Below are 13,826 nucleotides of genomic sequence, written 5' to 3'. Positions count from 1 at the left end.
GGGGCCAGCGCCACTCCCAAGTGACTCCCTTCACAGGGAAAGAGGAAAATAATCACATATACCAGTCCAATTGCTGCTCCAGCAGTTGGTTGGTGGCAGATATCAGGTGTAACTGCAGACACTGAGAATCAGAAAAAGCTTCTCAGAGAACAACACAGGGAAAATATCCTGCTGTTCAGCGCTACTGCATCTTTAGTAAAATCCTGGCTTGACTCAATTTAAGCCCAAGCTGACCAGATGATTGGCCTGCTAGCCAAGCTCTGCCTACAACAGAGAGCAATTATAGATGACTGGACTGAAGGCCAATGCAGCTCAGCCACAACAGTAGGGTATACAAAACTCACATAGGAGACACACCTGAAGCACTTGGTTCTGGTGAACAGGTGACATCATAATTCAGGACACCATGGGACCTCTTCTTCTTAAGCCTACTACCTCTAAGAGCAGAAGACATATCTGTCTTTCCTAACACATAGAAACAAAGAGTTAAACAAAATAAGGAGACAGAGGAATATGTCTCAAATGAAAGAACATGACAAAAATCACACAAATCTAAATGAAATGGAGATAAGTAGTATTCTTATAGACAATTTAAAGTAACAGTCATAAATATATTCATAGAACTTGAGAAAAGAGTAGAAGATCTCAGTGATGTGCTTAACAAAAAGACATAAAACAAAAAAGAACCATTCAGAGATGAATTCAATAACTGAAATTAAAAATGCACTAGATGGAATGAATAGTAGACTAGAGAAAGAAGAACAGATCAGCTACACGGAGGACAGACTAATGAAAAGAAATCAAGCTGAACAGGGGAGAGAAAAAAATAATAATAATTGAGGGGCGCCTGGGTGGCTCAGCAGGTTAAAGCCTCTGCCTTCGGCTCAGGTCATGATCCCAGGATCCTGGGATCGAGCCCCACATTGGGCTCTCTGCTCGGTGGGGAGCCTGCTTCCTCCTCTCTCTCTGCCTGCCTCTCTGCCTACTTGTGATCTCTATCTGTCAAATAAATAAATAAAATATTTAAAAATAATAATATAATAATTGAAAATAGACTCAGCAACACCATCAAGTATAATAACATTTGAATCACAGAGATATTAGAAGGAGAAGAAAAGAGGGAGAACAAAATTTATTTAAAGAAATAATAGATGAGAACTTCCCAAATCTGGTGTAGGAAACAGAAATCCAAGTCTAAAAGGTACAGAGAGCTCCCAATAAAATCAATCCAAGGAGGTGGACACTAAGACACACAGCGATTAAAATGGCCAAAAGTAGTGATAAAGAGAGGATTTTAAAAGTAGCAAGAGAAAACAGTTACATGCAAAGGAAACCCAATAAGGCTGATTTTTCGGCAGAAACTTTGCAGGCCAGAAGAGAATAGCATGATATATTCAGTGTTGACAGAGAAAACTTGCAGTTAGGAATGCTCTATCTCAGCTAAGGCTATCATTCAGGAAAAGGGAAAGAAAGAGTTTCCCAGACAAACATAAATTAAAGGAAGTCATGCTCACTAAATCAGCCTCATAAGAAATGTTGAAGGGGACTCTAAGTGCAGAGGGAAGACCATATATAGGATTAAGAAAAGTAGGAAGCATAAAAGCAATAAAAATAAGTATATTTATAAAAGTCAAAGGATTCAAAAAATAAAAGAATATAAAGTATGACACCATATATTTAAAACATGCTGGGTAAGAGGAGTAAATAATGGGTTCAAACTTAGGAGAATATCAACCTAACATAAATTGCTATATGCGTAAAATATTAGATACAAACCTAATGGTAACCACAAATAAAAAACCAATAATACATATGCAAAAAATAAAGAGAAAGGAATCCATGTATATCCTAAAGAAAGCGAACAAATCATGAAAGAAGAAAATAAGAGAAGAAACAAGAAAGAACAAAAAAAATCACAAAATACATAACAAAAGAAAATAAATGCATACTTATCAATAATTAAATTAACTTAATTAACTTAATATAAATGGACAAAATTAACTTAATTAACTTAAATGTAAATGGACCAAACATTCTAATCAAAGACATAGGGTGAAAAAATGGATAAAAGAGCAATACACATCTATATGCTGCCTATAAGAGACTCACTTCAGACTTAAAGACACATGCAGACTGAAAGTGAAGGGATGAAAAAGTACTTATCATGCAAATGGAGTGAAAAGAAAGCTGGGGAAACAATACTTATATCAGACAAAAGACCCTAAATAACCAAAGCAATCTTGAAAAAAGAACAAAACTAGAGGCATTAAAATCTTAGATTTCAAGATACACTACAAATCTGTAATAATCAAAAAGCTATGATATTGGCACACAGACAGACACAAAGATAATGGAACAGAATAGAAAGTCCAGAAATAAACCCACACTTCTATCATCAATGAATCTATGACAAAGGAGGCAAGAATACATTATTGGGGGGGGGGAAGTCTCTGAAACAAATGATGCTGAAAACCAAACAGCTACATGTAAAAGAATGAAACTGGACCACTTCCTTACACCATACACAAAAATAAACTCAGAATGGATTAAAAACCTACACATGAGACCTGAAACTGTAAAAATCCTAGAAGAGAGCATAGGCAATAATTTCTCTGAATCAGCTATAGTACCATATTTCTATATATGCCCAAAACAAGGGAAACAAAAGCAAAAATAAACTATTGGGACTATATCAAAAACAAAGGAAACAATCAAGGAAGCTAAAAGACAACTTACTAAATTGGAGAAGATATTCGCAAACAACATATCCAATAAAGGGTTAGTATCCAAAATATATGAAGAACTTATAACTCAGCACCAAAAAACCCCAAATAATCCAACTAAAAGAATGGGCAGAAAATATGAACAGACATTTCTCCAAAGATGACATACAGATGATCTATAGACTTGTGAAAAGATGCTCAACATCACTCATTATGAGTGAAATGTAAATCAAAACCACAATGAGATATTGTCTCATATATGCTGGAATGGCTAAAATCAAATATGCGAGAAATAACAAGTGTTGGGTGAGGATGTGGAGAAAAAGGAACCCTTGTGCACTGTTGCCGAGGATATAAACTGGTGTAGTCACTGTGGCAGAAAGTATGGAGGTTCCTCAAAAAATTAAAAATAGAACTATCCTATGATCCAGTAATTCTGCTAATGGATATTTACTGAAAGAATATGAAAACACTAATTTAAAAAGATATATGCACCCCTACATTTATTGTAACATTATTTACAACAGACATGATATGGAAGCAAAGCAAGTATCTATCAGTAGACAAGTGGAAAAAGAAGTGATATATATATGTATGTGTGTGTATGTGTGCATGCACACGCACTTGTGTATGTGTGTATGTATGTAGTAATATATAGTAATATTCCATTGGAAAAAAAATTACATATATATGTAATTTTCCAATGGAATATTACTCAGTCATAAAAAAGAATGAAATCTTGCCATTTGCAGCAATGTGCATGGGTCTAGAGTATAATGCTAAGCAAAATAAGTCAGTCAGAAAAAAATACCATATGATTTCATTCATATGTGGAATTTAAAAACAAAAGAAAAAAGAGACAAACCAAAACACCAGACTCCTTAACTATAGAGAAAAACAGGTTTTGTTACCAGTGGGGGTATGGGCAAAATAGTTGAAGGTGATTAAGAGTACACCTATCTTGATGAGTGCTGAGTAATGCATAGAATTGTTGAATCACTATATTGTACAACTGAAACTAATATAACACTGTATGTTAACTATATTAGAATTTTTTAAAAATATGCAAATGTCCAATAAATATCTAAAAATCAGATACTCAACATTATCATCCTGCAGGGAAATTTTGTGGAGTTGTAAGACTGTTCTATAAATCCTAGAAAGATTTCAATTAAATCTGAAACACATAGTTGAAATCACAAATATCTGGGTGCCTGGGTGGCTCAGTTGGTTAAGCCTCTGCCTTTAGCTCAGGTCATTATCCCAAGGTTTTGGGATCAAGCCCCATGGGGGATTCTCTGCTCAGTGGGATCCTCTTCCTCCCTCTCCCTACCACTCCCCCTGACTGTACTCTCTGTCAGAAAAATAAATAAAATCTTTTAAAAAATGAAATCACAAATACCAAGTACTATTGACTGCATACCAAATAAGGACACCAGTTCTTAAAGTTAATCGTTCATGTCAACTATGTAGGAGGTTTGTGAAAATATATATAAATTTAAGTAATAGACATCATAGTATAAGAAAGTAAGGGTAACAGGGGCGCCTGGGTGGCTCAGTGGGTTAAAGCCTCTGCCTTCAGCTCAGGTCATGATCCCAGGGTCCTGGGATCGAGCCCCTCATCAGGCTCTCTGCTCAGCAGGAAGCCTACTTCCTCCCTTCCTCCTCTCTCTCTGCCTGCTTCTCAGCCTACTTGTGATCTCTGTCAAGTAAAAAAAAAAAAAAAAAAAAAAAGTAAGGGCAACAAAAGAACAAAAAAACCCCAATATTTTCATTTCTAATAAGTAATTTTTCCTAATTTGTATATACTGCAATAAAGATCATTTTGTCCAATACTGTTAATAAAAATATATCAGAATGTCTTAAAATATTAATGTATGTCCCCAAGTTCTTTAAATCAATTAAACTGATGTTTGTAAGTATCATATATTTATTGAATGATTCAAATACTTTTTGAGTACCTATTAAATCTAAGACTCCTTTTTTTCATTCTATCAGTAAACAAGACAGAGAAAACTAAGTTTTAATTATTTTAATTATCTAAGAGTTCACAAATTAAAATAAAATATCTTTATTAATATTTGATCTTATATTGGTAAAATACAAAAAATTCTATTGAGTTTAAGATGATTTCTAGGTTCTAAACACTATACTTTTTTTTTTAATGAAAAATGGCTACATGAACTGAAATTCATCCAACTGTTAAAAAGCAGTCAATTCCCCATAACAGTACCTTTTTTTTTCTTTTTTAAATATGGTCACAAGCTTCTTTCGCACACATACACACAATCTTTAAAACCAGGTATAGAATCATACCATCCAAATTGTTAATTATTATGTTAACTGAAAGGGGAATAATATTACAAAAGCGATAGTAAAAGGGATTCTTTTTCCTCCCTTTCTGTATATGTTTTTCAATTTGAATTTTTGTAATTAAGTATAATTGATTGATTGATTTAAAAGTATGAATAAACAGAAGTGTATGAGTTGCTTTTTTTGGCAATGAAGAATCATGGAAAGTTTATAGGGTGACAAGCATCATAATTATACTTGTGCTTTATTTTTTTTTCCTAATGAGTTATATAGGATAGATTGGCAGGGGAAAACAAACAAACAAAAACTGAAGAAAGCAATCCAAGTTATTTATCCTGATCCAGGGACTAACAGTGAGACTGGAATGAACTGTATGCATATGTCTCACAGATGGATTTAATTCGTCATCGTTACTAAATAGTTGTGAGAGATGAATGGAAAAATATATTCGATACAACCATGCTTTTCAGTGTGAACAATTGGGAAGATCTTGCTAATGATGATTTAAAAACAAAAGGGAAGAAAAATTAGAAATTTTGTTTTTTTAGATTTTGTGTGTGTGTGCAATATATGGGAGGGAGGAGAAAAAGAGGCAGGTCATTTTGACTGGCTTGTAAAATTTCTAGAGAAAGAAGACAAAAATAAGAGAAAGAAGAATTGAACTTAGGGTTGATGAGAGCCCACATGTCATTTGTTAACCTGAGTTCTCTGTGGTAAATTTAGAAAATAAAGTATAAAGGATTCACATGTAAACCAATTTGTGGCAACTCTTGATTTTACAGTATACTTCCCTTTATGTTTCTTTTGCACACTGAATTATAATGGAAAATGAACGAAATACACACTAATTTACACACATATTCTCATATGCTCACATTGCTGTGTGTAGAAGGAACAATTTGTAATAAAATTGATGTCTCTAAAGTCATGAAGTGTTTTCTCCTTCCAACTGTATTTATATGCATAGAGTTGATATTTCAGATATTTTTGTAGTGAGATAGTCTTTTGGGACTTCAACTACTGGGGATAAAAGGAGTGTGATGTTGATAGAATTCAAAATGCTGTTTGAAGAGGCATGCAAAAGTGGATCTCTCTTATTACCTTCAGAAAAATTGTGGAAAATAGCAATCTTATGTCAATTATATTAAATACACTTATTTTTATATTTTCAGCACAGGGCTTTGAAATTTTAACAAGATTTAAATGTAAATGATAAGTTATCATGATATGATTTTAATAGCACCAACACATCAGAAAAAGATAATTACCATCTTACACTTTCAACCATCCTTGGAAAATTTAAAATATGCAGTTGAGTTTAGGCATTTGGTAGTTGTCTAATAAAGAACATATTTAAATATAAATGCTTTCTAAATACGAATCATTGACAGTTTAATATGCAATGGTTCACAAATAAATATTCGGTCTTCAAAACTCTGCCATACATGTGTATATCAACATCTATCTTCAGTCATAAAAACATAGGAATTGATTTAAATACATTCAGCAAATTGCAACAATGAATTAAGCTAAACTTAATAATAAATATGCAGATCACACAATACCACCCAAGGATTAAAAAGAATATATATATATATATATATATGTAATTTTAACACAAATTTGCTATCTTCTTAGCAATCTACAACAATATTCAGTCCCATGCTGGTCTCCATAGTAATGGCATACACCTGTATAAGTCCTGTTCATCTTAATACTAGCTAATGAAGAAACGGCCAACATCTGTCAGCCAAAGTGAGCAGAACATTAGGAGAATATTAAGATATAATTGTAAAACATTTCCTGAAGATCTAGGCATATATTTCTGTCCTTTGCCTTGTGAAAAGACTAGATTCATTATACAAATGCTTATTGAGTTCCCCCTCTAAGTAGATACAGATCTATGCATTGGAATATCAGGAGAGAATAAGAAAGGTTACTGCTCTGCACAAAGTTTGTTCTAACAGATGGAGACATACAATAAATAAGAACAGACAAAATACTTTCATCTAAGTACTGTGAAGAAAAAGACTGTGTGTGTGTATGTGTGTGTGTGTGTGTGTGTGTACAGAGGGGATGGGACAGAGGGGATGATGTGAGCTTTCATCTAATGATGAGACATGATGGAGGGAACAATTCCCACAGAGGAAATAATGTGTAAGTGCCTTAGGATTGTGTGTATGTGCACTCAAGTGCATGCCTATACATGTAGCATGTGGGACTGAGGGGAAGATCTGAGCTCTCGTCTAACAACAAGAAGTAGGCAGTCATATAAAAATGGGGTTTGGGGAGCAATGTCCATGGAGGGAATAGCATATGTAGTGCCTTGATGCCGGAAAGAGATTGGCATGGTTGAAGGAGAGAAAGAAGGGCAGTGTTCACAGAACACAGTGAGAAAGGAGAAGAGAGGGAAAAAGTATAGGTAGTCATGTCTCACCCAATTCCTGTTTGTAGTATGAAGTTACTAATCCTGTTGAATTCTCAAGTAAATTCTAAGGTGATGTGCTACAATTATTATAGGAGCATATAGTTAATTATATCAGGAAAAAAATTTTTTTAAGATTTTATTTATTTGACGGAGAGAGAGAGTACAAACAGGGGGAGCAGTAGGCTGAGGAAGAATCAGGCCTCCACTGAGCAGGAAACCCGAAGAGGGACTCGATCCCAGGACTCTGGGATCATGACCTGAGCTGAAGGCAGTTGCTTAACTGACTGAGCCACCGAGGTTCCCCTAAGGAAGGTTTTTAAATAATATTTTTGAATATAATAGCAAAGCTTCTAAACCTTCCCATAGCTATTCAATCTTTAAATTACAAACACAATGAATAAATTACAAACTTTATGAAAGTAAGGTAATAATGTACACATATTAGAATTCTGTCCAAATATGTAGTGATTCAAAAGACATTTTCAGCACTGCTGTGTTTATTTTACTAAGTTAATCCTTTACTCCATTGTAGTCAATAAGTACTTAGATTACATTAACATTACCACAAACTTTGTCCTAAGAAACTGCCCAAATGGTACCTCTCATTATGCATAGTTCCTTTTATGCTTGTTATTTAAAATTTTTCCTTAAGGGGCGCCTGCTGGCTCAGTTGTTAAGCGTCTGGCTTCGGCTCTCATCATGATCCCAGGGACCCGGGGTAGAGCCCTGCATTGGGCTCCCTGCTCAGTGGGAGGCCTGCTTCTCCCTCTCCCATTCCCCTTGCTTGTGTTCCCTCTCTCGCTGTGTCTGACTCTGTTAAATAAATAAAACAAAATCTTTCAAAAATTTTTTTTTCGTTAAATTTCTTATGCTAGATTTTTACTAGGAACATCTGGATTAAGAGTTAGAAGATACAATTTCTCCGTTTCCAGGTTATTTTTTCTCTGTCTCTCATCAGATGATAGAGCATGTCCCAACCCCAGGATGGAAATACGGAAAAGCCAAGGTTGGAATTCTACTCTAAAATTTTAAGCTTAAAAAATGGGTTTTAGAGTCAAATGATGAAATTCACAGTAGACTTGAGAGCCCTACAGATAATAGCCTAGGCTAAGTATACTGCCCTGATTATGTGAGATAACCATCTACAACAATCAGTGAAGCAAAGCAAAACCTCAACAGTTAAAACATTCTGAAATAGCTTCAAAGAAAAATCAATCTTCCTTTTTTCATATACTTACCTCCCCTTTCCCCCAACACTCTTCCCTACTTACTTGTAAGATTATATTTGCCCCACTGCTTGTAATCTCTATCTGTCAAATAAATAAATAAAATCTTTAAAGAAAAAAAAAATTATATTTGTCCCAATGTTACTCAACACTTTCCAGACACAAAATTGTGTCTTCAATTGGTGTTGCAGAAATGAAAGGTAACAAGCCCTAAAAGTTTACTCCATGCAAATAAGTCATTGCTTAAAAATGTCCACTCAGTGTTCCCCTCTGTGACATTTTTACCTTGAATGTACTCATGATATAGTGAGATTTCCATTATATGATAAAACAACACATTTGATATTATGATTCATGACACATTTCATGCAATTCAGCCAGATAATAGGTACCGAGGAGGAGAGAGAGAGAGAAAGAGCTTAGAGAAATAATTTTATGTACATACATATATTGATGCTGATTTTAAGTCTGTATCTCCAACCTATCAGAACTTTTCTGGGATATATAACAAAAGTAATATAATAATTTATGTGATGTTTATACAATGAAACTAATACACACACACACACACATACACATATACATACATATATATATATATATATATATATATATATATATATTTTTTTTTTTTTTTTTTTTTTTTTTTTTTTTCTGTTTAAGCTAGATAAATGGTTTGACTGTGGGGAACTTTCCTTCTCATGACACTGCTCAGTGGATCACAGACAAACCTCACTATATCAAGATGTTTCCAGCTGGTTCATGTTTCCATTGGCCATGTGTGCTCTTGGGGCACTCACCCCAAACACTGATCTGAAGTGCCTAAAGAACTTCTAAGAGGAGGACATACACCTAGACCAGTTTTCTCTAGCCCCTAGATTTGACAACACCAAGTTAGTGATTATTTACAGCGTTCTGTTAAGCCCCTAATGAAAGTCATTCACAATCTTTTTGCCAGTATTTTGTTTCGTTCTTTCCCTATAGGTATTATGCATGACAAACTTTTATATTTAGTGTATGGCATGCATTCCTCACAAAATTCCACAGCTAACATAGATTTTCTTCTTTATATCCCTTTGAATGTTTTAGTAAGAATTTAGTAGGATGACATTAGGCTTGTATTTTACTCATAAATCCCCATGTATATGGATTAAGGGGTATACTGAAAGATCTCATAATCTGAGTATATTGAAGTTGGCACAAACTTCATAAAGGAAGTCTAATACAGAGAGAAAGGATAATCCAATAAACACAAAAAGCATGGAAAAGGCTATTTAGAAGGAAGTGACATCTGGAGATTCTAGCAGGTAGGAAAACAAATAATTACCATCAGGGAAGTCTATAAACCATGAAGAGACATTTCTCCACAGAAGACATACAAATGGTCAACAGACATATGAAAAAGTGGTCAACATCACTCAGAATCAGGGAAATACAAATCAAAAACACAATGAGATATCACCTCACACCAGTCAAAATGGCTAAAATTAACAAGTCAGGAAACAACAAATGTTGGCAAGGATGCAGAACACTTTTGGTGGGAATGCAAGCTGGTACTGCCAACTCAGGGAAACAGTAAGGAGGTTCCTCAAGAAGTTAAAATTAGGGCAACCCTATGATCCAGCAATTGCTCTACATGTATTGACCCCAAAGGTACAAACGTAAGGATCCAGGGGACACATGCACCCCAATGTTTATAGCAGCAATGTCGACAATAACCAAACTGTGGAAAGAACCTAGATGTCCATCGACAGATGAATGGATAAAGAAAACATGGTTTATATATACAATGAAATATTACTCAGCCATCAGAAGGGATGAATATTTATGTTACATTGATGTGGATGGAACTGGAGATATTCTTCTGAGCAAAATAAGTCAATCAGAGAAAGACAATCGTCATGTGGCTTCATTTATATGTAGAATATAGGAAGCAGCACAGAGGAAAACTGAATGGGAGATGATCAGGTAGAGACAAACCATGAGAGACTTTTAACTGGGAAGTGGGCTGGGGGTTGCTGGAGAAGAGGTAAGTGGGGATGGGATGACTGGGTGGTAAGCATTGGGGAGGGTGCATGATGTGCTGAGCCCTGGGTGTTATATGCAACTGATGAATTATTGAACACTACATCTGAAATTAATGACATATTATATGTTGGCTAATTGAATTTAAATTAAAAATTAAAAATTAAATCCAAGGGGGGATTAATTTAAAAAAAAAAAAAGGAAAGGAAAGTCTATAAGCAAGTACCAGGGTTTTGACAGAAACAAATGTATAGGGTCAGGATTCAAGACTCTGGAGTTGAGAGGCCTGGAGATTGGTAAGATCTAAGCAAAAGTGTCTTGAAATTGGGATCTAGTTACCAAAATTACAGGATACAGGCCACAGAAGTCAATTTTCCAGAATAGAACTAAGAATGACTTATTATAGAATTCTGATCTAAAGTACCTTAATTCTTTATAAGTAGGGTCATGATGACACTGACGGTTTAGGGAGAGAATATAACTTACATTGGGGAGAGGAGTGATACAGAGACAGACACTGATATTTTGCTATACTATTAACTTCTGTGATACTGCAATCCACGTGATAAGAATCACAAACAAATCACAGGTCATAGTGAATCGTATGAATAATATGCTAAAAAGGAACTAAACATTTCTGGGTTTATCCAATAACTCATCTCTTATTTTCCAAATGCTATATTGCTTGTCATACATGATTTGTATTCTTTAAAAAACACAGTTCTTCATTGTCCAAAGCTCTACTGTTTGCTTTTGCATCTATATTCTGCACATTGAAATTATCCTTAAGTTATATTAAGAAAATGTTCTCTATCACATAAGTGAAATTGAGTTTGCTATTCAACATGAACACAAGGGTTTTTCTCCTGTTGTATCAATATATAAATTTTAATGTCTACAAGTGATTCAATTTTCCTTATATTTTATTCATTTAATAAGTAATTGTTATATACTATTTGAATGCACAGTTCTAGGTTATTATATATTGAATTATAAAAGAAATGTGATTTCTAGTCCCCAAAGGCAAAATTATATCATATATAGCATTCAAATTCAGAACTATATATGAATAAATAATATTATATAAATTGACCTGAGAAGATTGGCAGTATGACTATACAAAATTGCTTATACACAAATGAGTATAAATAAAAAATAATAACCTATTAATAACATTATTCGTAAGAAGTTTATAAAGCTAAAAGTTCTTGTGTAAGGAGAAATAATAGCACTTATCACCACTAAAGGAAACTTCCTTAACTGGACAAAATAGATGAATATATGTTCAGTGCATATATTCACCAGTAACAATGGAAGTTTACTGAAAGTTTTACAGAAATCTCAAAGAAAAGACAGGAAGAATGCTTATGCTCACTTAAAATTAATTTCATTTTTTCTATTCCTTAAAGAATCACAAACCCATCAGATATACTCACTTTACTATGATATTTTCTCAGAATAACACAGATTTTTGATATATAATTAGATATATGGAAGGAATTAAATTATGTTATAGAATCACACACAGTAGCAATATGGACTTGTCCTTAAATTTATTAAGGATTATTTATCAAAACAAGCTAAATGAAATTAAATAATTTTGAACTAATTCTCTTTCAATTAAATTTATTTAGCATTTTACTATTCTTTACAAAAAAAAAAAAAATACTGGATCTCAGGCACCCTGTTCTATGAAGTTGAATATACATTGCAACAAAAGAGAATAATATTCCTAAAGTATAAATTTAATTCATCCAGTCATTCTCTTGATTAAGAATATTTAATGGTCCCTTCATTGCCCATTAAGCAAAGTAGAACCCAGAGGTGACGGGCATTTAATCTTACAGTTATATCAACCTTAGAGGTCATCTTGTCTGAGAGCCTACTTAATGTATATATCACTTCTGTGTTTCATCAACACAAAGAGTGAAGTCAGAGGAGTTAATCTGCATCTGGATGGTGATCTTGGCTCTAATTTCAGTGTGGCGGGGGGCTGTCAAAGGCTATGTTCACATAAAACCAGCTCTTGGTACTTGAATGGTGCTACCACACTCTAGCAGAAAGAATTTGGTGACTCTACAATGAAACAAAACTCTACTTACATTCCAGGTTTTAAACAATTACACACTGAGAGAGACTGGATACATGCATGCATGCTCTTTTTAAATTCTTTTTCAAAATTCTTTCTGTGCAGATAGCATGATTGAATTTCTCGGCTTCTTTGTAAGTTACACGTAACCAAGAGACTAATTTCAAATCAACCTGAGTGAGAATGATTTGCACTGCTTTCAGGTCTTAAAACCACCCAAACATAATCTTCCATGTTTTTCCCCATTCATTCATTGGCTGAATGCAAAGGACTTTCAGGCTAGAGAAGAGAAAATCTACCTTATGATAATCCCGTGTCCCTAGACTACTATGTAGGAAAGTGCCTGACAATTAAGAACATCATTTTTTAAATTTTACTTAATTATAAATATATTTGTAATTATATACTTGATTATAAATAAATTATAATAAGTGTTGTGTTTGCCATGGAAACTAGTGTCATTTTCATTAATGCACTTGTAATGTGAATATACCACTTATATATGGTTAATATAACATTAAATAGTCCATGTATTGCTAAGACTAAGCATAATAATGCTCAATTTTCTGCTTCATAACTTTTTTACTGTTTGTTCTCAGAACTTCCTTCAACCTGGCCAGGTTCAACACTATGGTATATCATAAACCAAGTTTACTAACCCACTCATGTTAAGACATTTTAAATCTTAAAAATCATCATTGTTATTTTCTTCTCTATTTCAAAATGAATATTTTTGATTAATTAATTAATTATTTATTAGAGAGAGAGAGAGAAAGAGGGAGGAGAAGAAGGAGAGGGAGAAGCAGGCTCCCTGTTGAGCAGGGAGTCTGACAGCATGGGGCTAGATCCCAAGACCCTGAGATTATGACTGGAGCTGAAACTAGAGAATTAACTGAGTCACCCAGGAATGCACCCCCTTTTTTTAATTATTAGTTTTTTCTTTGAGAGAGAGAGAGAAAGAAGGAGAAAAATTTCTTAACCTTCCCTTGCATACTATTATGATTAGCTTGGAATTCTACATG

The sequence above is a fragment of the Lontra canadensis genome, unplaced genomic scaffold (assembly GCF_010015895.1).
Source record: "Lontra canadensis isolate GAN:19392208 unplaced genomic scaffold, GSC_riverotter_1.0 scaffold5, whole genome shotgun sequence".
Classification (NCBI taxonomy): domain Eukaryota; kingdom Metazoa; phylum Chordata; class Mammalia; order Carnivora; family Mustelidae; genus Lontra; species Lontra canadensis.
This window is presented reverse-complemented; position numbering follows the sequence as displayed.